The sequence below is a fragment of the Schistocerca nitens genome, chromosome 3 (assembly GCF_023898315.1).
Source record: "Schistocerca nitens isolate TAMUIC-IGC-003100 chromosome 3, iqSchNite1.1, whole genome shotgun sequence".
NCBI classification, from domain to species: domain Eukaryota; kingdom Metazoa; phylum Arthropoda; class Insecta; order Orthoptera; family Acrididae; genus Schistocerca; species Schistocerca nitens.
This window is the reverse complement of record NC_064616.1, coordinates 580,814,009-580,841,978: the sequence shown is the minus strand read 5'-3', so window position 1 is coordinate 580,841,978 and position 27,970 is coordinate 580,814,009. Positions and strand designations below refer to the sequence as shown.

The 27,970-nt window shown below is 45.3% G+C and overlaps 1 protein-coding gene across 1 annotated transcript in view; it reads left to right on the top strand.

Annotated features, from left to right (window-relative positions):
* Positions 1 to 27,970, top strand: part of LOC126248492 (uncharacterized) — a 571,346-nt gene that overhangs the window by 402,800 nt on the left and 140,576 nt on the right. The window contains exon 3 of the mRNA XM_049949523.1: positions 12,799 to 12,898. The gene's annotated coding sequence lies outside the window, so the exon portion shown is untranslated. The remainder of the gene's footprint in view (positions 1 to 12,798; positions 12,899 to 27,970) is intronic.

Genomic DNA, 27,970 nt, shown 5'->3' with positions numbered 1-27,970 from the left:
CCCATCGTTTCTGGAAATTTATATTTCAGTCTGACAAGGGATCATCATACCTGTAAATCACCGATTTTGATGAGTCTTGCGCATGTTGTAGAGAGACCAGTGCTGACTAGAGGCTTTTTATGCAACTGACCGTGCCGCGTGGGATTAGCCGAGCGGACAGTCGGCTCGCAGCCGTGCTAGCGTGCGGAGCTGCTCCGCGCGCCTTCCGACGTTCCGCTCTCGGCGGTGTTTACTTCCGCGTCGCGGTATTTGTGTCTATCGAGTCCAGTACTAACGTACACCATGGCGCACTCGTACCGCCGTGCAACGATCAAAGTAACGTTTCAGGCCGAACATCCAAGACCTACTTTTGAACCCCCAGGACGTACTAGGCATACATTTTTCCATCACTGGAAGTGTTGTCTACATCAAGATGTCGACGGAGGAACTTTGCAATGACATCATTCACCGTCATGCCACCGGACTGAAATTTAAACACTCTGATGGACATATGGGTGCTGTGACAGTCGCCCATGCTGGATTCGGTCTCCGGACATTGCGGGTGTTTGAGCTCCCGTTCGAGGTGCCTCAGGATGTGGTCATTGCCGCTTTCCAACCATATGGCACCGTCTTGGGTCACGTCGCGGAGAAGTGGCAAACATTTACCACCTACCCCATATTAAATGGCGTCCGGCAAATAAAAATTGAGCTGACGAAACATGTCCCATCGTACCTGCTGATTGGCGGTGTGAGGGCCATCGTCATGTATGATGGACAGCCACGAACGTGCGCAGGATGTGGCCAGGAGGGACATGTACGTTCCGAATGCTTACACCGCCGTTTAATACAGACGCCGTTACGTGAAGAGACCCAGGCTTCGACGGTCACGTCCTTACCCATCACCTACGCCAAGGTTGCACAGGACCCCGTCGTACCAATCTCGATTGCGTCAGCAGCTTCGTCAACGCCACCCGCCGCAGCACAACGCGCCGAGGACACAAGCACGGCGTCGCCTCCAGTGCTCGCTTCAGGACCGTCCGGTTTGCAGACCGAAACCGATGTTCGTGTAGGAACCATGGACGTCGACCTCGGTGTCGTACCGACGTCTGCCTTTGTCCAGACGGGTTCGGCATCAGACGACGGGCGACCACATTCTGATTCAGAAGGCCACATCAGAAAACAGCGGTCGCCTCGCAAACACAGGAAACGACGACGAACGCCTTCCGATGACGCCCTTTCTCAGACGGCCCCACGAGATGTCGACCTGATATCTGACGGTGATCTCCCACATTGCGTCCAGTCACGCGATGTGGCAGCAACAGGCGCCCCTCCTGTGACGCCTACTCTCCCAGCCAGGGACGTGTCCTCGCCGTTGTCCACGAATGATGCCGGCGGTCCCCCTGCCACTCATGTTGCGGAATCCACAACACCCGTTCCGGAAGTACGTGACCGTCACATGTCCACGTCGTCAGCTTCCTGGGCCGATGACGTTGAAGAAGAAGCGAAACAGACTGCCAGCGTGTCTGCACAGGAGTCCACCTCGGCGACACTGGGGCTGGCGCCCCGCCAGTAATTATCACCACCGCGGGACCACCGGCGGGTCTCCACCTGCCGGCTACTTCTACCGCACGTTCTGCAAATACTGAGGATGGCCGCACACAGCGATATCGTATCGCCACGATGAATCTTGCCACCATTCGTGCCCACCATAAACTGGCCATGTTCAGAGACACTATTTACTCTGCGGATGTGGATATAGCACTCTTACAAGAGGTGTTTGTGGCTGACTTCCTAGTTCCCACCGGATACAACGCCCATGTTTCCCCCGCATCCGATACTGGTAGCGGCGTCGCCATCCTGCTACGCGACGGACTCCCTGCAGAGGACGTCATCTACCTCCCCACTGCGCGAGGTATGGCCCTCACACTGTTCGGCGTGCGTATTATTAATATCTACGCTCCGTCCGGCACTGGCCGCCGTCATGACCGACAAACTTTTTTTGCCGAAAGCGTCACGCCCCTATTCACCGGTCCGCAGGACGATTTGGTACTCGGTGGGGATTTTAACTCGACACAAGAGCCCGCGGACCAACTCCCGCGACATTCCCCTTGCGCATCTCTCTCAGTGGTCATCGACCGTCTCCGACTTGTTGACACATGGAAGAAGCTCCACGGAATTCAACCGGGCTATACATTCTACACCTCTCACTCGTCAAGCCGCATAGATCGCATCTACGTTACCCGCTCCCTTGCTGATGGCACACGTCATGCGGAAGTCTGGCCCTTGGCCTTTTCAGACCATGATGCGTACCTCTGTGACGTCACTCTCGCCCGACAGCAAGTGTGGCATAGTCGTGGTCTGTGGAAACTCAATGTCGCTCACCTGACCTCCTCAGACTGTCGCCGTATGGTCGAAGAAGCGTGGGCACGCTGCCACCATCGTCGAGAAGCCTATGACTCCACCTTATCATGGTGGCTCTCCTGTGCAAAGCCGACCCTCAGGAAGACTCTGATGAGTTATGGGAAGGAATTAAAGGCGTGGCAAACTAATACCTTGCACTTCTACTACACCATTCTACGGGACTGTACGACGATGCCTTTCTCGCCAGCCCGGCAGTCGATGGTCCATCGCACGAAGGCGCAGATCTCCTTGATCATGCGGCGTAACTTGGAACCCACTGTAGTCCGTTCTCGAGCTTCTAAACGAATCCCTCAAGAACGTCCGTCGATGTACCACCTCCTTCAGGAAAGACAACGACGACGACGAGCTCTGATCCCAGTCCTCACTGATGTGGAAGGGCGCCGGCACGACACCCAACAAAGCATCGGTCGTGCTCTCCATGCTCATTTTGCCGGGCTATACGCAGCCGTACCGCATTCTGCAGCACTGATCACAGAAGTCGCTCAGCTTACTACGAACACTCTTCCAGAGGATGCAGTGCATGACCTCCAAGACGACGTAACCACCGATGAAGTGCTAGACGCTATCAAGGCGGGTTCCGATAACAGATATCCTGGACCTGACGGTATCCCCATCGAATTTTATAAAAGTTTTCGCTATTTGTTGGCTTCCACGTGGACGGCAATCGCACAAGAGCTGATGTCACCGATGACAGTGGTCCCGAACGCCTTTCTAGAAGGAATTATTATCCCCGTACATAAACCGCGCGGGTTATCGAGGGTCCAGGACTATCGACCAATTACTTTGCTCAACAGCGACATGAAAATATTCACACGGCTACTGGCATCGCGACTCAAGAAGGTCGCCTGTTACGTCACATCCTGCGACCAGACTTCCCTAGGAGGCGACAACAACACCGTACGGCCCTTTGCCGTTACAGAGACATGATAGCATTAGCGCATCATCAGCGTCTCCCTGGCGCCTTGGCTTCACTGGACTTTAGCCAGGCTTTCGACCGTGTTGACCACTTCTATTTACGGACAGTTCTTCAGCATATGGGTTTTCCTGGCGGTATTGTAACGGTAATTATGCGCCTGTTGAGTAGTGCAACCTCTAAAATCATGTACAATGGTCGTTTTACACCGTCCCTGGTCATCGCACGATCTGTACGTCAAGGATGCCCTCTTTCCACGATTTTGTATGCTTTCGCCTTGGAACCCCTGCTCCAGGGCATGCGCCAACGTTGGAAGGCATGGCTGTGCAAGGCCACCGTTTTTGTTGTACAGCCTACGCAGACGACATAGTACTATATCTGCGCAGTGAAGATGAAGTACGAGCAGCACTGACGTGGGTGGCGACTTACGGCGAAGCGTCGGGGAGCTGCCTCAACGTGTCAAAATCCAAGGTCCTGCTCATTGGTGAGGGCTTGCCGGAGAGATGCGCTGCCCCCCTTAGTGTCGCCGCCACCATACGGTGTCTTGGACTTGATTTCACAGCAGATCTGCGCCGCTCAGCGACTATCAATGGTAGACGCTTGCTACAGACAATCAGAGCAAATCTCGCAGATCACCGGCTACGAGCTCTCGACGTTATCCAACGCGCGCAGTACGTGAACATGTATCATGCTTCCCGTATACCACACGTGGCTCAAGTACTACCAGTCCCAAATCTCCTGGCGCGACGACTGTTGATGGCTTTCGGCTCCTTCGTCAGCTCGGGGATGTTATTCAAGGTGCAGTATGAATCCCTTGCACTGCCACGAGATCGTGGCGGGGTGGGACTCATCCACGTGCAGACTCGTGTCAAGGCACTATACGTCAGCTCCCAACTAAAACTTTGGCATCGTTGCCCGCAGAGCCTTACTAGCCTCCTGCTTCACAACTTTGCACCGGCCTCCTTGTCCGCCCCAGTACTGGTATCGACCATTCCAACCCCCTTTTATTACATCCAACGATTTTTCCTGGAGTTCAGCTATATCTACCGGTCCTTACCACTTCCACGCTTGTACCTCACGAAAACAGTCTCCGAATTGTTACAACAGTGCCGCCCGTCCAACCCCATCGAACGTAAGTATCCACAGTACGTGTGGCGACACACATGGAAGGCGATCCATGCGCGTTTTCTCGAATCAGACATTCAATCAGCGTGGTACATCACCGTGAATGGCAAACAAGTTAACCGAGATCGTCTGCACCGCATCCATCTCGCCGATTCATCCCTCTGCACCCACTGTGGAGTGGATGACACGGATGTCCACCGGTTCCACTGTGGCACAGCGCTAGACGTCTGGACACTTGCGCGGAGAATTTTGGCGTTTCTTACTCGCCAGACACCGGCTCAGATCGACGTCCACATGCTATTGTACCCCGATAAGACTTTCTACCCCTCCGCCAAAACTAACTCTGTGAATTGGATCTGTGGCCACACGATCCGCTATCTTTTTACTTCTGGCGACAAATCTACGCTAGGATATTGGACTTATCTCAGCGAACGACACTGCGTCCTGATACGCAACCCACGCTATAAACAATATTTTTCCAATTTCTTACGGAGCACTTTCGATGACCCACCTAGTAGCTGGAACGTCCAAGCCCTGAGAAGCTGAAAACTGTATAAAACGAACCGACCTGAACAGATCTGCTACCCAGAACCCACGCCTACGCCAGGAGAAGACACGTTTGGACGAGCTGGCATGCTGTAGGCGGATACACTTCAAGAGCTCCTGTAAGAACTGGACTTTAGCTACAAGTCGCACGATGACTTAAAAAGCTTTTCCTTAATTATTCCTCATAGTTTGTTCTTAAAGGAAAAAGAAATTTGAGTTTGGCTTTGAGAAACTTTTTTTTGTTCCAAAAGAATGCTTCTTCGCCAACAAGGCGAAGGAGACTCATTTTTGTTTACTGGAAGGAGAAACCAGTATAATTAAAAAAAAATAAAATAAAATAAAATAAAAAAAAGTGTTAGCTGCTCTCTGTAATTAAAAAAAAGGGGTAGCGTTAAAAAAAAAGCGGTCTAAGGCGCTGCAGTCATGGACTGTGTGGCTGGTCCCGGTGGAGGTTCGAGTCCTCCCTCGAGCATGGGTGTGTGTGGTTGTCCTTAAGATAATTTAGGTTAAGTAGTGTGTAAGCTTAGGGACTGATGACCTTAGCAGTTAAGTCCCATAAGATTTCACACATTTTTGCAACGGACCATAGTTTCCGAGAAGACTGATGTTGAAGTTTTAAACGTACGTGCTGTATCCGTCATGTTTATTGTGTGTCTACCGAGCGAGCGTAGAGCAGGGGCTAATCTTTACGTGTGCCACGCTGTTTGTGTGGGTTCAATCCCGGTCCGTGTTTTCATTTCCATCGTACGTAGTATACTTAACTAGTATATGTGACGCTAAATTATTAAAAAATAATTTTCGCCGTAGTAACTTCATTAATAATTCGATCGATACAGCCCACTTTCTTTAGATATGTATTCCGCTTGTGGTTAGTAGTTAAAATTATTAATATTAGGACTGCCCCAAAGAGTTCGCAACGATGGACCAAGTATTAGTAACTGCGGAAGGATTCCATAAAGAGACGAAAATACTTAACTTTGAACTCGGTTATGTAATTAATATCGAGCAGACCGGTTGCCAGTACCAATACACGCGCAATGAATCCCTTGGGGAACAAGATTAGTCATTCATTCGCAGCAGAGTGTAGCAGCATCAGGAAAGGTGTTTCCTTACTTTTCCTTATTTATGCAATAACCATATGGGAAATTGGTTTGATTTGTTCAAAAACGGATTGACGAGTTCATTTATAAATTAAAAAATGTATCCGTGACCTGCATCAAATCAGGTAACTTCATGAAACTGCTAGGATGAGAAAAAATTCTTCAAGTTATTGATTCGTGGCGATGGCAGTCCGATCGGACACATCACCATAAAATCTTTGTAAATGACAGTAAAGGATGCACCTGCAGCGTAAAACTCATCTCCCCCCCCCCCCCCCAAATGCACTGTACTTTGCCAAACCTGTAAATATGTGTCGTTCATCTCTACAGACACGTCAAAATTTTCGCGAAAAAATTTCAAATTGCTTCCGACTTGCTAAAGACTACTAGAGAAATCACTTCGAGAGGGGGTTCCATAAAAATAGGTTCTTTAATTCTGCATAAATGAAGTGTATTTGCTTTCACAGAAATGATCAAATTCACTTGGTTCGCATCTAATAAAGATAATTTCTCTTTTTTTTATTTAAGCGAACTGTGTTTTTCTGGTTCCGATTCTGAAAAATCTGCAATGCAGTAAAATGGTTCAAATGGCTCTGAGCACTATGGGACTTAACTTCTGAGGTCATCAGTCCCCTAGAACTTAGAACTACTTAAACCTAACTAACCTAAGGACATCACACACATCCATGCCCGAGGCAGGATTCGAACCTGCGACCGTAGCTGTCACGCGGTTCCAGACTGTAGCGCCTAGAACCAGTGTGCGATTTGTGGTTTTACCAGTGGGGGGATGTCTTAGGGGGTTAGTATAATTATATATGTTACTTGCTTGGACCGTGGCGTTATCCATGGTTAAATAGTTATTTATAAATGTATTTTAATGCCGAAACTCACTATTCACGTGTATGCACTATCAGAAAAGCCATCCCTTGTTGTATCTTTAAAAGTACATTATAGGTAAAGTTTATTTACAAAATCATTTACATATAGGTATACGAGGGGAATTCAAAAAGTAAAGGCACATTTGTGAAAAGCTGTACTTTTTCTGATGATAGAAAACTGAAACATGCGTTATTTTTCTACGTAACCTCCCTGGACTTCAATGCAGTTTTCCCGACGTTTTACGAGTTTTTTTATTTCATCAGATAATACGTTTATCGGTTGCATCTGTAACCAGTTTTGCACCGCAGCAATGACTTCTTCATCACTTTCAAATCTTCTTCCCTGTAGTGCTTCCGTTAAGTGTCCAAACATGGGAAAATCGCTCGGAGCCAGGTCTGGACTGTATGGTGGATGTTCCAGCACCTCGAATCTCAATTCCTTTATTGCGTCGGCTGTCCGTTTGGCAGAATGTGGGCGAGCGTTATCTTGCTGCAGGATGACACCTCTTCACAGTTTTCCACGACGTTTGGATATGATTGCAGGTTTTAGTTTCGTACGCAACACATCACATCCACCATACAATACAGACCTGGCTCTAAAGCCTCGTTTACGCTGGGGCGACGTCTTACAACATTGTGGCATGCTACGGAAATGTGGCGTCGTCTTGTCATTTAGTTCTAAATGTTTTTAAATGCTTAACTACTACATAACACTTTTCCAAAATTCATAAGCAAACATATTAATAGTATTAACAGTAAACTTTCACTGTTCGGCTCCACAAATTTAAATTATATGTAAAGTTTTACTCCAGTGCGTGGGAAATAAACATCCCAGGTTGGGATGCATAAACTAAAACCAGAGGAGGGGATGGTCTGATGCAGAGGGTGGGGGGGGGGGCGGGGAATCCCCCCATCCCCCCCTGCAAATCGCACACTGCCTAGAACCGCACGGCCACTCCGGCCGGCTGCAACGCAGTAGCTTTCTTTAATTGTGCGTGGCGCTCGACGAATTTGTTTCGGTTGCTTTTACGACAAATACGATCCAGAATTCTGTTCTAGCACAGTAATCGATGCAAGTGACAACGATTAAGACGATTCTGTAATCTACGGAATACGTTTTTGTAATGATTGCTTTGTTAATGAAATGACTACGGCGAAAATGACTTTTTTCTCTAATTTTGTGTGGCATACATTTTCTGATAATACTATATACTATGAGGAAAGAAAAAACATGGGCGGGGTTGAATCTATACCTCCTGCGTGGTAACCGTAAACCTTGTCCCCTGTGCTACACGAGCTCGGTTTGAACACAATTAACGCGATGGATATAGCGCGTACGCATTGAACTTCAACTTCGATTTCCTCGGAAACTAGGGGCTGTCGCATGAAGCGGACAGGTGTCTCTACAACATACCGGACACACATCTACACCAGTAATTAACAGGTCTGATGGTACCCTTGAAAACTATAGTACAAGGATATACTGTTCCATCATCGTCTTTCACTTTGTTTCGAGAATTTGAGTCTAGGCATCGTTCGTAGCGATTTATTGCAAGATTAAGAATTTTTGAAAATCATCGGGTTTGTCTGCACACCCTCGTCTAAAATATTCCAGATAAAACAGAAAAAGTAGACTGCAGTTTGCTGAAACTCGTACTTTTTTCCTGCGTGCAGTCTCGCTGTTGAAGAAAAAGGACGACTAGTGCGTTACGTCCTGTCCATGACGAGGTCATTAGAATCGAGCACAAGCTCGTATTGGGAAAGATAGCGAAGGAAATAGGCCGTGCCCTTTCGAAGGAATCATCAGGCATTTTCCTGGAGCTATTTAGGGAAATAACGGAAAATCTTAATCTAGTAGCCAGATGGTAATTCGAGTCGTTTGTCCCCCGAATGGGAGTCCAGTGTGCTAAGAACTGCGCGACCTCGCTCGATGTCACTGATAAGAATGAGATACTGGTAACGTTAATATCTGCCGCTGCGTCCCTTCGTAAGGTACCGTTCTGTTAGGAAGCTAGTCGAAGTTAGTTACAAGTATTTCCTACACAGTTGCAAAGTAAATGTCATAATTAGCACCAGTGTTTTAAGCAAGTAAAAAATGAAAGAAATCACTTAATTTTTCAGCACCAAACAACGAAGAAAGTCCAACATAGCGGAGGAAGTTCTTGTATAGTAACATTTGTGAAGTAAAATAAACAATTGCTCCCCAGAGGAGAGTAGTTTTCAACGACGGACACTATAACAGATTTATTATTTCACGTTTCAGCTGGAACTACTCCCTAAGAAAGTTTTCTAAAATGTTGCACATAACGCATGTTTTCGAGCAACATGCGGCAATAGTAGAACACTAGATTATAGCAGTCTTAATCTTTTGTTTCTTTTTAACTACAGGTGTATTTTTTTAAATTCATCACAAACGAATAAATACTGTTCCTTAAAGTTGAGTTGGCCGAATGTTTCCCTAATACTACTCCAGTTAATGCTAGTTTTCCACCGCCTATAAATTCGTTGTCGACAGAATACGGGAGACTGTCCACAATAAAACTATTTTTTTCTTAACATTCACTAAATTTTCCGTTGGTCCTTAGCGGAACATGATAATAATATTAAAGAGGAAAACACTTTCTAGTGTTCTGCAAAATTTTTCAGAACATTAGTAAGTGGTTTCCTCTTTAATACTATTCTTCTCAGTACCCTAGTATATTTAGCACTTCTGTATGAAACTAGCATTCATTTCGCATGGTTCAGTTGCACAGAACATCGTCCTATTAAATAGCAGTGCTCTTAATCGCTTGATATGGTAAACATCGACCTCTGTCAGTACAGTTGTGTGAGTGAATGTTCCATTGTATTAGAGCGAATGACGAACGTATAGTGTTTACCAGATTGGAAGTTTATTGGCTGTACGGAACGTTTCGAGAAACTACTTATTTAAAAGTAAAAAGTAAGATAAGTGTTTCGAAATGCTCGAACGTGCATAATAAAGTATCCATTCTCAGGCCGCCGTGAATGTGATGGACGTCCCATACGTCTACTTTATACTACAAGGAATTAAATACTACAAGGAATTGAACTGCTTAGAATACTGCCGTGATAATGGTGTGCTTTCTGCTGTTCAGCCAAATTGTTGGGTCCATTTTTATGCGCAGTAATACGTCGTTGCATATCATGGGTTGTAGTTGGTATGTCCTTTTAGATAGTGCATGTTAACTTTAAACACAGAAAAATGTCTGCAGGCGTCAAATCTGAGAATCTGAGGAACCGGCGAGCCTAGGTACAGGTCTTCTGCGTCCAGTCCAAGGACTTGGAAAAAAATTCGTGATGACATGCTGCAGTACCTCGAGCCCTATGGGCTGGACAGCCATCATGTTCGTACCACAGGTTCCTCCTAGTGTGCAGCATCCGTGGAAGAGGGTCTGTTTGAAGGCTTTGATACTTGAGCCGTTCAGTGTTCCGTCTACCAAAAACGGGCCTATGAGCTGATGGTTCACTATTCCACACCACACGTTTACACTCAACGGGCGCTGATGTTCCACCTGTTGAAGCCAAAGAGGATTGTCAACAGATTAATATTACGTGTTTCGGCGGTTTCCCTGGCCATGATTGGTAAATGTGGCTTCACCATTAAATAAGATGCGTGATACATATGGAGAACCCTGTCTTAATGCCCATGTACAGAAGTTAAAGTTACCACGATTATCATAAACGTTACCATGCAGTTCATGGCCGAGAGAGCTGCATGGATGGAACCTATGACGATGGAGAATGCGTAGGACACTTCCCTGACTCATGCCGCTTCCTCTTGCGATTGCGCAGGAGCTAACGTGCGGATCAGCTGCAACAGCATCAACAACATTAATTACCCCCTCTTCTGCCGTCACTTCTTTCCTTCTGTTACATTGTGTATGTGTTACACTACTACTTTCACGTAACTGGTCGAAAAGGTTGATAAATAATTGCGGAGATGGTTGACGCCTACTGGGATACCTTCTCATATACACTGGCACCCTACAAGAATGAACTGCATTTTTCCTACACTCCCCATACACCATGAACATGTCGGCTTTTTCTGCGTTGGTAAATCCCACCCTCCACTCACGAAATGCAATTTCGTGAATCGAAATCGCAATCGAATTTTAGGTGCAATTGGACTGTCACACAGTAACTGACTAGCAAGTCGCAATGCACTCAAGGAACACACAAGCACACTGTAAGCAAACATAACATCGTGCCTAGGAACAACGCAGGCTAAATGTCAAAAACAAGTGTGTGTGTGTGTGTGTGTGTGTGTGTGTGTGTGTGTGTGTGTGGAAACTCCTCAAAATACAATCTCGTAAACGACGCGCACTAGAATCCTGCAAGAAACAACATTGACAGTATAATTCACCCTACTTTAGTTGTTAATGTCAGTAGCCACTTTTCCACTTAAAAACGCGTATGTTAGCACAAAAATACTTTAAGTATTATTACAATCTGTTTATTGGCTAACAGTACGAGCCCCTGACTACCAATCCATTCTGTGAAAACCGCACATCGATAGCACTTTCCGTTTCCTCAATATTTGTGGTGCAAGTTTCTGGTGATTCACCCTGCATACCCGGGTTCGACGACCGGCACCCTCCACGCCGTTTGATGCTCACTTATTTTTGAGAGTTCACGCTGTTATTCCGTGAAATCCACATTCCGTCAGCGTTTTCCAGTTCTGGTGGATGAGAAGGCCAGCAAGATCGTAATAAATAGAGTGCCGGACGCCAAGCCTTGTACCGGCTGTTGTGGCCGAGCGGTTCTAGGCGCTTCAGTCTGGAACCGCGTGACCGCTACGGTCGCAGGTTCGAATCCTGCCTCGGGCACGGATGTGTGTGATATCCTTAGGTTAGTTAGGTTTAAGTAGTTCCAAATCTAGTGGACTGATGACCTCAGATGTTAAGTCCCATAATGTTCAGAGCCATTTCTTGAGCCAAGCCTTGTAACGGGCGCCGGGAGTGTAACTCCACGAATTCATGAGACACGCCGGAAAGACCTGCGCAGTCATTCACTACAGTGACAGTTTTATTCGCGCAGAAATTCAGAGCAGTGATTTTCCTGTTACCAAACAATGTCTGAAGTCTTGTTATCCCATCCTTGTATGTTGAGGCAGACTCATCACTGTTCGCTCTTTATTGAATATATTAGTGTTAACACGTGCCGCTATCAGCAGAATAATTTCATCTGGGCGATCAGTTGCTCAACAGTTGCACGTCTCTTCGCCCGTACACATCTCCGCAAACGTTAATCTGAACATCAGCTAAATCGCTCAGTTTCCGCGTTACTACAACGGCTGTACTGTTTCACGGGTCCCCGCTCCACTGCTAGTGCTGTCAACTGCCGTGTTAGAGTGGTTTTTGGACGTTGACGTCGAACATAGGTGGTGGTCAAATTAACGTGACTTGACAACGTAGCTCACATATCAACTCAACGATGCTCATAAATCACTCGTAGAATCTTAACAACTTTAATCACTTGGAATTACACGTTCTTTACTTGACATTTACCACTAACTGTTAGTTCTTGAGTCATTCAAATCCTCAAGTTAATTGTATGCGATATCCAGAAAACCTCACGCCAACCCTCCTTTCCTTTGCGTCCTCCCGCTTTTCTCGAACTGTCCGTTACTGTGATATTACCGATTTTAATCTCTTTGAACATAGCATCAGTGCAGTATAAAATATACATTTACAACACTAACATACAAGTTTACGTATTTCAGATAACATAGACAATATCGATGAAAAAATAAATAAAAACTCAACAAAAGAAAATTCCGATACAAACATTTGTAAGCGTATTACGTTTGTTGCAGCGCTCGCGTCCAGCTGGGATCTCACGTGAGCAGCTCTACACCGGGGCCTCCCGGGCTTGTGGAGCCTATTCTCTGCTCGTCTGTCATCGCCTCTCAGCAGGTCAGCCGATTGCTTTTTCTTACGTTGTAGTGTCCTTAACAACGATTTTTTTTTTTTAAATTTCGGTTAAATTCTCTCGCCCTTGGCGGACAAGAAATGATTGGCTGTTAGCGGTATGTTGTTGTTGTTTCTGTTATTTCTGCTCTGTTTTTGCTAGAGGACGATGATGATAATGATAATGATGATGATGATGATGATGATGATGATGATGATGATGATGATGATGATGATGATGATGATGGCAGTAAATTACATGTGCTACTAAAGTGAAGAACCCGCTTTGGTGAATAGTGGTTTGGGCGACGGAACTTGCAGTGTTCTTATGACAGAATGACAAGGGAAAACTGTGTATTGTGAGGGTATTACGGGATGGGATTATGACATGAGAGCTGGTGTTGTTTCATGGAAGCATGACAAGGTACACAGAAAATAAAATAAAAAGGAAGGAGTTTTGTTGTGGCGAAGCGGTGGAGAATGTTGCATTCTATCGCTAAAAGTCGGGCGTATTCGGAAATAAAACCAGTAACATGCTACGAATCTCCGTGGATAGCCAAACAGTCATTTCCCAGTACTACCGTTGCAGATTAGACAGCGGTAGCATATCCCCACGAAACACTAAGAGTAATTATTGATATAATGTGGCGATTACAGGAAACATTAAATTTAAGCCCTGATTTCATCAGAGGGCCTGTCATAAATGTTTATCGTTGGAGGGCGTCGACAATTTAATTATAATAGTGGGATAAGTACTTAAATTATATATATATATATATATATATATATATATATATATATATATATATATATATATATTCGTCAATAACACATAAAATATATTTTTAGACATACTCTATAGCATTAATGTAAATGTGATCTCTCCCAAGGAAATGATGAAAATATAATACTCTGTCACATAAGCTGCAACAATTTCTCAATCACAAAGTTTCTCTGTGCTCTGTCAAAACATATGTTTCTAAAGTTTTTGAGGCTGCGTGCCGTTTCGGAAGTCTTGACTCTTCAGTTCCTTTGTTGTAACATAGTTCACAACGGTTTATTTGTTGTTTTCATTTTTGTGAGACGTCTGTGTGGTATCTCGCCTGCTCTCACTATTCACCACATTTACTTGCAACGGTAACGTATTCTTACCACATGACTCATATTCTATAACCAATGTATTCTATAACCAATGAACAAACATTTTAATGACCGGACGTACAGTTCATAATGCTGAGAGAAAAAAAATGGTAAGAGGGAGTTTCGAACACAGCTTGGCCGCTTGGAAATCTAGCTCCATGGTCACTTACCCATGACACCGTTGCTCTTTCAGACTACGGTTTATTGGATTTCCTGTTCTTGAACCGTTCACTGTTTCTATTTTGCCTTTTTTCCACAGTTCTGTACTCTGTCTTCCTGTTTTCATGCTTGATCTGTTTTTTTTTTTTTTTTTTTTTTTGTTTTTGACGGGCTGTCCATTGGGTCATCTTACCGCTAAATCTGAGGTGAGTGAGACGTGGAGTTTCCCTTGTCAAATGACGTGGCTTCTCTCTCATTTCGTACTTCGGTTTCGTGAGTCTCCCGTAATCTGATGAGTTCTTGTACCTCCTCAGAGACAGCTGCTGGCGCGGGAGAGGCCCTATCCAGCTAATGTCCTCATTACACACTGCTTGTGCAATTCTCTTTCCTATTTCTGTCGAAGTTCACGCGACTACCTTCTCTGTCTCTTTCATACGTTGAGTCGTGGCTGAGTAACGCTCCTTAAACTCGTTTGTTTCCGATTGGTTGCTCTGGAACATATCACTGCTTTGAGTTCATGAATCGCTTTCGCATTCTGTGTAACTCATGTTGTGATTGGCCTCGTATTTCTCCATTTTTTTTTTCCAAAATTCCTCGTGGCATTTCATAAACGCATTTTCCCTCTCTTCCTGCCCTTACTCTGAATTTCTTATCTCTCCCTTCCTGCTTTCTGTCTCATTCTTCAGCTGCATCCATGAGTGATGTGTAGGCAATATGTTTTCAAAGCCTAACATTGTACCTACCGCCAGAGTGAACACCTTTGCTGTCTGATGCACATGTGCTTTTACACTCACTGTGACGTGTTCACCTCATCAACCATTTCCTCCCGGCTGATGTCTACTGCGGCTAATTGCTCTGTTGCTGTACCTAATACAGTATATTATAAGGACTAGATCTCTACCCCCTGAAATTGTTTAGTTCCCCCTGCCTGAAGCGGAAAGTTTCTCGGGAGCAGCTGTGGCAATATACACTACTGGCCATTAAAATTGCTACACCACTAAGATGAGTGCTACAGACGCGAAATTTAACCGACAGGAAGAAGATGCTGTTACTTGCAAATGATTAGCTTTTCAGAGCATTGACACAAGGTTGACGCGGTTGCGACACCTACGACGTGCTGACATGAGGAAAGTTTCCAACCGATTTCTCATACACAAACAGCAGTTGACCGGCGTTGCCTGGTGAAACGTTAAACGTTGTTGTGATGTTTCGTGTAAGGAGGAGAAATGCGTACCATCACGTTTCCGACTTTGATTAGGTCGAATTTCAGCCTATCGCGATTGCGGTTTATCGTATCGCGACATTGCTGCTCGCGTTGGCCGAGATCCAATGACTGTTAGCAGAATATGGAATCTGTGGGTTCAGGAGGGTAATACGGAACGCCGTGCTGGATACCAACGGTCTCGTATCAGTAGCAGTCGAGATGACAGGCATCTAATCCGTATGGCTCTAACGGATCGTGCAGCCACGTCTCGATCCCTGAGGCAACAGATAGGGATATTTGCAAGACAACAACCATCTGCACAAACAGTTCGACGACGTTTGCAGCAGCATGGACTAACAGCTCGGAGACCATGGCTACGGTTACCCTTGACGCTGCATCACAGACAGGAGCGCCTGCGATGGTGTACTCAACGACGAACCTGGGTGCACGAATGGCAAAACGTCATTTTTTCGGACGAATCCAGGTTCTGTTAACAGCATCATGATGGTCGCATCCGTGTTTGGCGACATTGTAAGCGTGTATTCGTCATCGCCATACTGGCGTATCACCCGGCGTGATGGTATGGGGTGCCATTGGTTACACGTCCCGGTCGCCTCTTGTTCGCATTGACGGCACTTTGAACAGTGGACGTTACATTTCAGATGTGTTAAGACCCGTGGCTCTACCCTTGATTCGATCCCAGCGAAACCCTACATTTCAGCAGGATAATGCACGACCGCATGTTGCAGGTCCTGTACGGGCCTTACTGGATACAGAACGTTCTCCAAATCTCTCACCAATTGAAAACGTCTGGTCAATGGTAGCCCAGCAACTGGCTCGTCACAATACGCCAACTGTGGTATCGTGTTGAAGCTGCATGGGCAGCTGTACTTGTGCACGCCATCCAAGCTCTGTTTGACTCAATGCCGAGGCGTATCAAGGCCGTTATTACGCCATAGGTGGTTGTTCTGGGTACAGATTTCTCAGGATCTATGCACCCAAATTGCGTGAAAATGTAATCGCATGTCAGTTCTAGTATAATATATTTGTCCAATGAATACCCGTTTATAATCTGCATTTCTTCTTGTTGTAGATATTTTAATGGCCAGTAGTGTATCATGATGTGGAGTGCTGTCCAGCAACAGGACGAAGTGGTAGTTTCAGGAAGAGGTCGCCCAGACCACATGTAGCAGTTTATGAACGTAAGAGATGTTACGTCTCTCCATATTCCGAAGCTTTCCATTCTGTATTGTGTGGACAGGACGTTGAGGCCGCCCATCCATCGGAACCCTATTGTCTTCCCGGAGCCACGGATTAGGTGGATTAGGCTGGCCAATCCGTACTCATGTATGCTCCTGCTGGAACGGTGAACTCTGTTTCTGAATCGCTTTTAGCAAACCTGCTCCGTAGGAAAAGCTGTTTTTCATCTGCAGCTGTATGTTTCGGTGAGCCGAAAGCAACAGTGTACAGAAGTTCTTATAAGCTCAAGTAATGACACGTTTCCCCAGTATCAGAATTTAGTTCAAATAAAATGCATTGCTGCCCCTGACCACTCATTTAGTTAAACGTGAAAACAGTTTGATCACGGAAAGCAAATATCGTCTGACTCGAAAGAGAGAAAGATGATGATAAGCAAGAAACGTTAAAATCATTATGTACATAGGAATAAAAATGTGAGAGGAGGACCTGGCACAGTTCGAAGTGTTACACTATGCGGAAAGATGGATAACTGCCAAGACGATTTGTTGCTTTTGGAATGGGATTTGATCAGAACTGCGTTAAGACCGGATTCTGAGGGTTTAGATTTATGAGGTTATTGGAAACTTAGTTTAGCCGTGCAAGTGTCCCGATTTTGGAAACGTGAGGCTGGACTGCGGGATTAACAGAAGGTGAAGGAAGATTGGACAAGTCGCTGAAACTAGATAAATCTGATGGTGGTAGAAGAGAGGCCTGGGCTGGTATCAAATGTGAAGTGTAAGAAACGGAGACGTTATGCGATTCCGAGGAAACAGTGCAGTTATGGGAAAGGAATCGAAGACGTCTTGATATAAACGAAAATAAGGATGTGTCATGCAAAAGTTTGATAGTTATAAAGGATGAGGGCAGGACACAATGTCTTAATGTTACAGGTTAACAGTTATATTTCTGGGTTTTTATCGGGTGGCACTATGGGATCAAAGCTACCCGGACACCTGACTGAAAATGACTTGCAAGTTCGTGGCCCCCCTCCATCGGTAATACAATATGATGTTGGCCCAACCTTAGCCCTGATGATAGCTTCCACTCTCGCAGGAATACGTTCAATCAGGTGTTCGAAGGTTTCTTGGGGAATGGCAGTCCTTTCTTCGTGGAATGCTGCACTGAGGAGACGTATCGATGTCTGTTTACCAACTGTTTCACAAATTAATGAGTAACAAGTCTTCGCTATGATTATAATATAAGATTGGCGTTATTTTGACGCTAAGGATGATAAATCTGCATTAATGTAGTCCAAAAGCGTGCAATTTTTGGCGGAGTGTCAAAATTCAAACTACTGTATGTGCGGATAGCGATAGCAATCCTGTTACTCTGCAAAAAGAACCTGCTTTGGATGAAATAATGAAGCAGTGTCACTCAGCAAGAGTTATTTATCAGCTTTGAGGGACAAGGAAATTACATTTGCTTTGATTTTCTTGGCGTTTCTCTTTTAGAAACTCGCACAACCTTGCAAGAGGCTGCAGTATGAAAACCGCGCCCGCCGGACCTGCGGTTTGCCAAGAGCACATAAATATTCATGGGAAAATTATCTTGCGGCTTAACGCGCTCTGCTGTTAATCGTATGCAGAAGCCCCGCCGCCCATCATCGATGCACGAGCATTCGCGCTGCAGCTACTGCGCTGCATCTGCTCCCGCATTGTCCGTTATGAGAAGTGAGGAGAATGCGCACTTCCTGGTGCGCCGTCCAGCTGTAAACTACCTCCCGCTACGAGCGTACGTGTCGCGTGGCGACGGCGGGGCTGCACCAACGACGTAATCAGCTTCGCGACGTGCTTGATGCCTGAATTAGAACTGGGACTACGCAGAACGGCTATAGTCATAATGATGGAAGGGGCTGTTGAGTGGTCGAAAGGGGAGGGGAGGGGAGGGGGGCGGAGCCACCAATACCGGTACTGGTACTCTGACGTCATCGTGGCCCACAATAGACCGGCACAGTATAATAGCTGCAAAATTTCTGCAGGTGGAAAGTGATAAAACATCAGTCTTTTTCTGTTGCAACAACGAGATAAGGAATTCATTACACTATGTTAATGAGGAGTACCTCAGAACTAAAACATCAATTCACATGGCAAGTCTAAAATATCTCTAGACATATGAAGAGATTCTGGGCATATGCAGAGTACACAAGTGGCAAGATGTAATCAATACCTTCACTGCGCTATAGCAATAGTAATGTTACTGATGGCAGTGCCACTAAAGCAGAGTTACTGAACAAGGATTTCGGAAATTCCTTTACCAGACAAGACGACGTAAATATTTCACAATTGAAGACAGGAACAGCTGCCAACTTGAGTAACTTAGACGTAGATATCCTCGGTGCAGCGAAGCAGCTTAAACAATTTAACAAAGTCAAGGCCTCCGGTCCAAACTGTACAACAGTTAGGTACCTTTTAGAGTATGCTGATACAATAACTTCATACTCAGTAATCATATACAACCGCTCACTACTCGAAAGATCCGTACCTAAAGATAGGATAGTTGCCCATGTCACATCAATATTCGAGACATGAAATAGGAGTAATCCACCGAATTACAGACCCATATCACTAATGTCGATTTGCAGTAGGATTTTGGAACATACGCCGTGTTGGAACATTATTAACTATAATGAAGAAGCAGATTGACAGATAGCCAATACGGGTTCAGAAAATATATTTATTGTAAAACACAACTAGCTCTTTATTCTGACGAAGTAATGAGTGCTACCGACAGGGGACATAAAATTGATTTCATATTTTCAGATTTCCATAAGGCTTTTGATACCGTTCGTCACAAGCGGCTTCTAATAAAACTGCGTGCCTATGGACTACCGTCTCAGTTGTGAGACTGGATTCGTGATTTCCTGCCAGAAAGGTCACAGTTCGTAATAACTGACGGAAATTCATCGAGTAAATCAGAAGTAATATCTGGCGTTCCACCAAGGAAGTGTTAAGGCACTCTGCTGTTCCTAATCTATATAAAACATATAGGGCAACCTGAACAGCCATCCTATACTGTTTGCAGATGATGCTGCCATTTACAGTCTTGCAGAGTCATCAAAACCCATTGCAAAATGATTTAGACAAGGCACCTGTATGGTGCGAGAAATGGCAATTCACTCTAAATAACGAAACGTGTGAATTCCTCCACATGAGTACTAATAGGAATCCGCTAAATTTTGGTTAAATGATAAATCACACAAATTTAAAGGATGCCAATTCTACTAAATAACTATGGATAACAATTACGAATAACTTAAATTGGAAGGATCTCAAAGAAAATGTGGGGAATCCTAACCAAAGACTGAAATTAACTGCCGGAACACTTAAAAGATGCTACAGTGTTACTAAAGAGACTAGTTACACTATGCTTGTCCGCCCGCTTCTGGAGTATTGCTGTACGGTGAGGGATCCGCTTCAGTTTGGATTGACGTAGGACATGGAAAAAGTCCGAAGAAGGTAGATCGTATTCTATTATCGCCAAGTGCCACGGATATGATCGCGAATTCGGGTGGCAATCATTAAAACAAAGGCGTATTTCGCTGCAGCAGGAACTTCTAATGAAATTTCAATCACCAACTTTGTCCCTAGAGTGTGAAAATATTTTGCTGTCCCCACTTACATAGGGAGAAATTATCATGATAATAAAATAAGAGAAATAAGAGCTAGCACGCAAATATTGAAGTGTTCGTTTTTCCCGCGCGCTGTTCCGTAGTGGGACGGTAGAGAAATAGGTTGAAGGTGGTTTGATGAACCCTCTGACAGGCACTTAATGCCGAATTGTAGAATAATCATACAGATGTAGATCATGTAGCCGTAAATGTCCATGGGTCAGGGTATAGTCCATTTGCAAGTCTCGTGTTTGAGGACGGCATTTCACAGTTCCAGACCCTCAATCGCTATGTAGCGCAGCTTCGCAACATTTTTCGAGCAACAGAAACCGGTTTTTGTTTTGTCTAGATATCAGTGTGCTATGGTCAGGCGTGCCCCAGGGCAGTGTGACAAGACCGCTCTTTTTCTCTTTACATAGAGTAAACTTTCAGCGATTTTTCAGGGATACTTTCTGAGTATTTTGGTATGAAAGACACACGGTCTCCAGATACTAGTTATAATGTACTTGTTATTTATTCGGTTTGTTATCGTATCCACCCTTGTTTCTGTGAAAATACTTTCTGGAATAGAAGGGAAAACCGATAGAGGTACTCAAGGTACCCTCCGCCACACACCGTCAGGTGGCTTGCGGAGTATGGATGTAGATGTAGATGAACCCTGTCATATATAGTAGCCACGACACAGAATAATGCATCAATCCTCAGACCTGTACTGTAATGTGGTTGGCGTCGGTGCAGGAACAGCTGAGCATAGCGTCGTTATACCGCTCTTCCCTTGGAAACGGTGAACCCATACATGAGGTACACATAGTCAGTGTCGACATTGGCACAGTTTTCACTCTTCTTCAGTGCAATAGAGCTGTTACTCTAAATGAGGCAAGAGCCCGAACGAAATGTAATAAACTCTGTTACGAGCCGCCGGAGATCGTGGGTCCTTTGTACCATAATACTCAGAAGGTAGCCGTCAACAGCTTCTGAAAGTCCGTCGGTGAATTTCTGATTCGCAATGTACATAAACGGCCTGACCAATAGGGTGAGCAGCAGTTTGCGACAGTTTGCTGATGCAGTAGTGTACGGGTAAGTGTCTGAGTGACTGTAGCACGATTCAAGATGTCTTGGTTAGAATTTGTAAAATACTTTCAAATAAAAACGAGATATGTGGAAACAATTAAGTAAAACGTTTATTATTTCAAAGGAAATTGCCATAACTATTAATACATTCACAACACTGTAGGCCCTAAGAGGAGGAGGTCAGTGCTTCCAATGAAAAATGGTTTCGCTTGCCTAAGGAACCGCGATCGTACCCAGGCGTGCACCTCTTCGTACTAAGCAAATCGACGGTTACGAATATCTTTGTTCGGGGCTCGAAAAATATAGAAACCGCATGGGAAGAGATGGGCACTGTACGTAGGAAGTGTGAGGGCTTCCCAGTGAAACTTCTGCAGTGTAATCGAAAGGAAAAGTACGCTGCAGAAGTTTCACTGTAAAGGCCTTGCACATCCTCGATACAGTCGCTATCCTCCCCGTGTGGTTCCCATACTTTTGGAGCACCGACGAAAAACATTCGTGGCTGCCGATTTGCTACGGAAGAAGTAGTGCCCGCCTGGGTACAATCATGATTCCGTAAGCAACAGACAACATTTTTCCATGTAGGCCTTGACCTTCTGCTCTCTGAGTGAGATAAATGTATTAACAGTTACAGCGATTACTTTTAAAATAATGAACAGTTCAGTTACTTTTTTCCACAGATGAAAGGGGAAAACAATCCTATAATGTTCCAATGCAGCATCAGTGATGCGCTGTTTGACACAGTGAAGCCGATTAAATATCTATGTCTAACGTTGCAAAACGACATAAAATGAAATGATCACGTAAGGTCGGTTGTAGGGAAAGCGAATGGTCGACTTCGGTTTATTGGAAGAAATCTAGGGAAGTGTAATTCATTCATAAAGGAGACCGCGTGCAGAACACTTGTACGACACATTCTTGCGTATTGCTTAGAGTGTTCGTGCTCCGCACCAGTTTAGATTAGAGGAAGACATCGAAATTATTCAGAGACGTGCTGCTAGATTTGTTCCCGGTTTGTTCGACCAATATATGAGTATTATGGAAATGCTCCGTGAACTGAAATCGGAATCCCTGGATGGAAGACGACGTTCCTTTCGCGAAACGCTATTAAGAAAGTTTAGATACCCGACATCTGCGGCAGACTGCAGAACGATTGTACTGCTACCATCGTACATCTTGTGTAAAGGTCACGACGACAAGTTAAGAGAAATCAGGGCTCGTACGGAAACATAAGGCAGTCGCTTTTTCCTCGGTCCATTTGAGAGTGGACAGGAAAGGGAATGACTAGCAACTGAACAAGGTACCCTCAGCCATGCATCATATAGCCCAGTCAACGAAGACCAAAAAAGATCGAATAGCAGAAAAAATACTGTCGCAAATTTTTGTACAGTGGTAAGAGGAAGTGCCATGAACAACATACAAAAATTCATGACCGGTGGGGTGTGACCGTAGCGCTGTGGGGTGTTGTAAGTTCACTCTTTTTTCTTGAATAACTCGAAAACCACGGCTTGTAGCAAAAATACTTTCCAGCACAAAATTAAAGTTCTTTAAGTTGCTTACAAGAAAGATCCTATTCATTTTTTCTCTGGGAACAATAGCTTCCGCGTTCCACGGGCTGGAAAAAATCGCAGGTTATTAAAAATAGTGTTCTAATAGTATAAAAGTAATGTTTATTTTTAAATCCAGTGGGTTAAGAACAAATATAAAGTAAGTGTACCATATCTAGGTGTATTAGCACCGTTTTACAGGATTATGTTTTGAGGTTGTAACAACATGGATGCGGGGGGGGGGGGGAGGCGGCGGCGGCGGCGGCGGCGGCGGCGGCGGGGGGGGGGGGGGAGGCGGACAGGGTTGACCAATGAAAGAAGGCAGGTCGCCGTATTGTGGTCATGCAGATCTAGCCTTCATTTTCCATATAGCGAGTTACCACTGCATGGAATAAAGAGTTGATTCTCCTCTTCCTTTTTAATAGTTGTTAACAGATTTCAACAGAAAAGACTGCGTATAGATAAACTGAGCATTGATCGAAGTGTCAGCCATGTTAAATATTCTGTTAGGTAATAGTAATATGACTTCATTGATAGTGTGGTTGACACTATGAATGTCGTTGGGTAACTAGGGAGGAACAGTTCGTTAGCAAAACGGAAAGTAACTTCAAAACTGAGCAAATCTGTCAACTTAAAATGCGTAATATGGAAATAATAGAGCTCTGTCTTATTTATAAGCATTTCTTTTCAGGTAGTACGTGGTATCTGGTCCTCTCATGTTGTAACTTCAAACTAACACGAAATATATGCAAGGAATTTTCACTAATATTAGAGTGTTGAAGTTAAGCAATGGTACATAATGTTACAGAAAGGGGGATTAGCATGTATCATCTCTTGAATAATGAGGTCCTTGGCGTTCATGATATTAACATTGGAAGAAGTGCGATATATGACCGAAGTTATTCTGTAGAGCAATATTTACAACTAGTATGTCTTGAAAGCCTCAAGCAACACAACACGTAACGTGACAGAAGTTGGAGTACACGCATCCATATAGAGGAGTCGTTTTGTGTAACACTTTTTATTACCTTTAGTCGGCGGTGTATACAGGATGTTTTTCCTAAGAGTCGTCCGGCACATATTCTCTGGCGTTTCAGCAGATATTTGCTAGTTCGTTTTTGCGTTGTGTAGCTGGAGTCAGCACAAACAATTAATGTTCATCATGCCTTTCATACGACGCCCACTTTCGACGAAAATCGTCGGTTTATTTCCCGTTACAAACAATATGATTCTTAAACCTGAATTTTACGTGCCGATTCGACAAATCAGTCCCAGATTAGTCAGGGCCGCCATTCATTTTATCGGTATGTGTTAACAGGGAAAGTAAAACGCTAACAAGGGGAGGCCGCCAATTGTGAAATTAAGATTCTATTCATACTGCGCATAATAAAAGCTCATGGCCAGAGGTGTAATGTGGCAAAGCACCAAGATGCACTTCTCAGCCGTTGTCGAGAAAATCGACAGTTAAAAGAAACCGTTGCGGTGAAATACTCTCTACAATTGATAACTTTCTACAGCATCGTGGCGCAGCGGTAAGCGCTCGGGTTCGTAATCCGAAGGTCGCCGGATCGAATCTCGCGCCATGCAACCCTTTTTTCTTAGTATTTGTTTTTTGTAATTCAAATATATATATAATTCCCGGGAATCAGTTGCAACAATTATGGCTATAATAAGTTGTTGAAAGTCGTTTGTCGTGGAAGAACTGGCGATTTCGAACATCATTATGTTTTCCGCAAACAAAGTTGTATTTCACAAATGTTATTAATTGTCTTCATAATGTTAACCATGTATAGTTAACGGAAAACGTAGAAACGATATTCCGAAACGAATACGTATAGCGTAAGTCAAACGTTCGAATTAGAACAGAGACCCCACGAACACAAATTTGCTGTGGCAGGTATGAAATATAAACTCCGTTACTCGCTCGTTACACTTGAAGGACAGATGTTGAATGGGCCGAAACTAGCCGCCGCATAACAGCGTAGTTGCCTGCTAACTTCGAAAGAATGTAGATGCGGGCCCTAGCGCAACCTATAACATCGTCGAAAATCAGTGCGTACGTGAGAAATTTGGTACACCCCGTTAAACAAACGGAAAAATGGAGGCGGAACAATTGGAGAGCGATCCGCCTTCACCAACATGCATAAGCAATTCATTAATAGTTTGTGTGTGTGTGTGTGTGTGTGTGTGTGTACATTTGAATTAAAAAAAAAAACAAATAATAAAAAAAAGTTGCATGGCGCGAGATTCGATCCGGCGACCTTCGGATTACGAACCCGAGCGCTGACCGCTGCGCCACGATGCTGTAGAAAATTATCAATCGTAGAGAGTATTTCGCCGCAACGGTTTCTTTTAACTGTCGATTTTCTCGACAACGGCTGAGAAGTGCATCTTGGTGCTTTGCCACATTTCACCTCTGGCCATGAGCTTTTATTATGCGTAGTATGAATCGAATCTGAATTTCACAATTGGCGGCCTCCCCTTGTAAGTACTCCAGCGGCGAAGCACTGCCCTCGTCCGCGCTAACTGCTACTGTCAAGCATGCTGCGCTACTGAGTCGCTGTTGAAGTGCTGTTTATTCTGTCCTCCTTAATACATGTCGGTAAAACTAATATCGGACTAGAGTAATTTGGGAGCACTCTGTTGTATGGGCAGATAAAATTTCGATTTAAAAGTAATTTCGTTTGCAATGATGAGCCGTCCGTTGTGACCGAGCTGTTCTAGGCGCTTCAGTCCGGAACCGCGCTGCTGCTGCGGTCGCAGGTTCGAATCCTGCCTCGGGCATGGATGTGTGTGATGTCCTTAGGTTAGTTAGGTTTAAGTAGTTCTAAGTCTAGGGGACTGATGACCTCAGATGTCAAGTCCCATAGTGCATCGTGCATAGTGATTGGAAAAGAGCATAGGTAGTCCCAGTCTTCAAGAAGGGTCGTCGAGCAGATGCGCAAAACTATAGACCTATATCTCTGACGTCTATCTGTTGTAGACTTTTAGAACATATTTTCTGCTCGCGTATCATGTTGTTTCTGGAAAGCCAGAATTTCCTCTGTAGGAATCAACATGGATTCCGGAAATAGCGATCGTGTGAGACCCAACTCGATTTATTTGTTCACGAGACCCAGAAAATATTTGATACAGGCTCCCAGGTAGATGCTATTTTTCTTGACTTCCGGAAGGCGTTCGATACAGTTCCGCACTGTCGCCTGATAAACAAAGTAAGAGCCTACGGAATATCAGACCAGCTGTGTGGCTGGATTGAAGAGTTTTAGAAAACAGAACACAGCATGTTGTTCTCAATGGAGAGACGTCTACAGACGTTAAAGTGCCCTCCGCCACACACCGTTGGGTGGCTTGCGGAGTATAAATGTAGATGTGTAGATGTAGAGCCATTTGAACCATTTTTTTGCAATGATGAACAAACCGACGTTATCTGTACACTCAGGGCATCGCGTGAAAGACATGACGAGCAGTAATTGTTTGGGCTGACTTCATCTACACAATGCAAAAACGAAATTACAAATACACTCCTGGAAATTGAAATAAGAACACCGTGAATTCATTGTCCCAGGAAGGGGAAACTTTATTGACACATACCTGGGGTCAGATACATCACATGATCACACTGACAGAACCACAGGCACATAGACACAGGCAACAGAGCATGCACAATGTCGGCACTAGTACAGTGTATATTCACCTTTCGCAGCAATGCAGGCTGCTATTCTCCCATGGAGACGATCGTAGAGATGCTGGATGTAGTCCTGTGGAACGGCTTGCCATGCCATTTCCACCTGGCGCCTCAGTTGGACCAGCGTTCGTGCTGGACGTGCAGACCGCGTGAGACGACGCTTCATCCAGTCCCAAACATGCTCAATGTGGGACAGATCCGGAGATCTTGCTGGCCAGGGTAGTTGACTTACACCTTCTAGAGCACGTTGGGTGGCACGGGATACATGCGGACGTGCATTGTCCTGTTGGAACAGCAAGTTCCCTTGCCGGTCTAGGAATGGTAGAACGATGGGTTCGATGACGGTTTGGATGTACCGTGCACTATTCAGTGTCCCCTCGACGATCACCAGTGGTGTACGGCCAGTGTAGGAGATCGCTCCCCACACCATGATGCCGGGTGTTGGCCCTGTGTGCCTCGGTCGTATGCAGTCCTGATTGTGGCGCTCACCTGCACGGCGCCAAACACGCATACGACCATCATTGGCACCAAGGCAAAAGCGACTCTCATCGCTGAAGACGACACGTCTCCATTCGTCCCTCCATTCACGCCTGTCGCGACACCACTGGAGGTGGGCTGCACGATGTTGGGGCGTGAGCGGAAGACGGCCTAACGGTGTGCGGGACCGTAGCCCAGCTTCATGGAGACGGTTGCGAATGGTCCTCGCCGATACCCCAGGAGCAACAGTGTCCCTAATTTGCTGGGAAGTGGCGGTGCCGTCCCCTACGGCACTGCGTAGGATCCTACGGTCTTGGCGTGCATCCGTGCGTCGCTGCGGTCCGGTCCCAGGTCGACGGGCACGTGCACCTTCCGCCGACCATTGGCGACAACATCGATGTACTGTGGAGACCTCACGCCCCACGTGTTGAGCAATTCGGCGGTACGTCCACCCGGCCTGCCGCATGCCCACTATACGCCCTCGCTCAAAGTCCGTCAACTGCACATACGGTTCACGTCCACGCTGTCGCGGCATGCTACCAGTGTTAAAGACTGCGATGGAGCTCCGTATGCCACGGCAAACTAGCTGACACTGACGGCGGCGGTGCACAAATGCTGCGCAGCTAGCGCCATTCGACGGCAACACCGCGGTTCCTGGTGTGTCCGCTGTGCCGTGCGTGTGATTATTGCTTGTACAGCCCTCTCGCAGTGTCCGGAGCAAGTATGGTGGGTCTGACACACCGGTGCCAATGTGTTCTTTTTTCCATTTCCAGGACTGTAGATGTACATGCTTCCTGTAACAGCCGTGGTTGAGTGTGAGGCGCCTTTTAGTGTTCGTGAGTCTTCTGGAACATCGATTTTTCTGATGACACAAGTACCGTTTTCACTTTAGTAGAATGTTTGTATTTGTGAGTCTCTAGCCAATCTGGGTTCCACTTCCCTCTTACTCTTG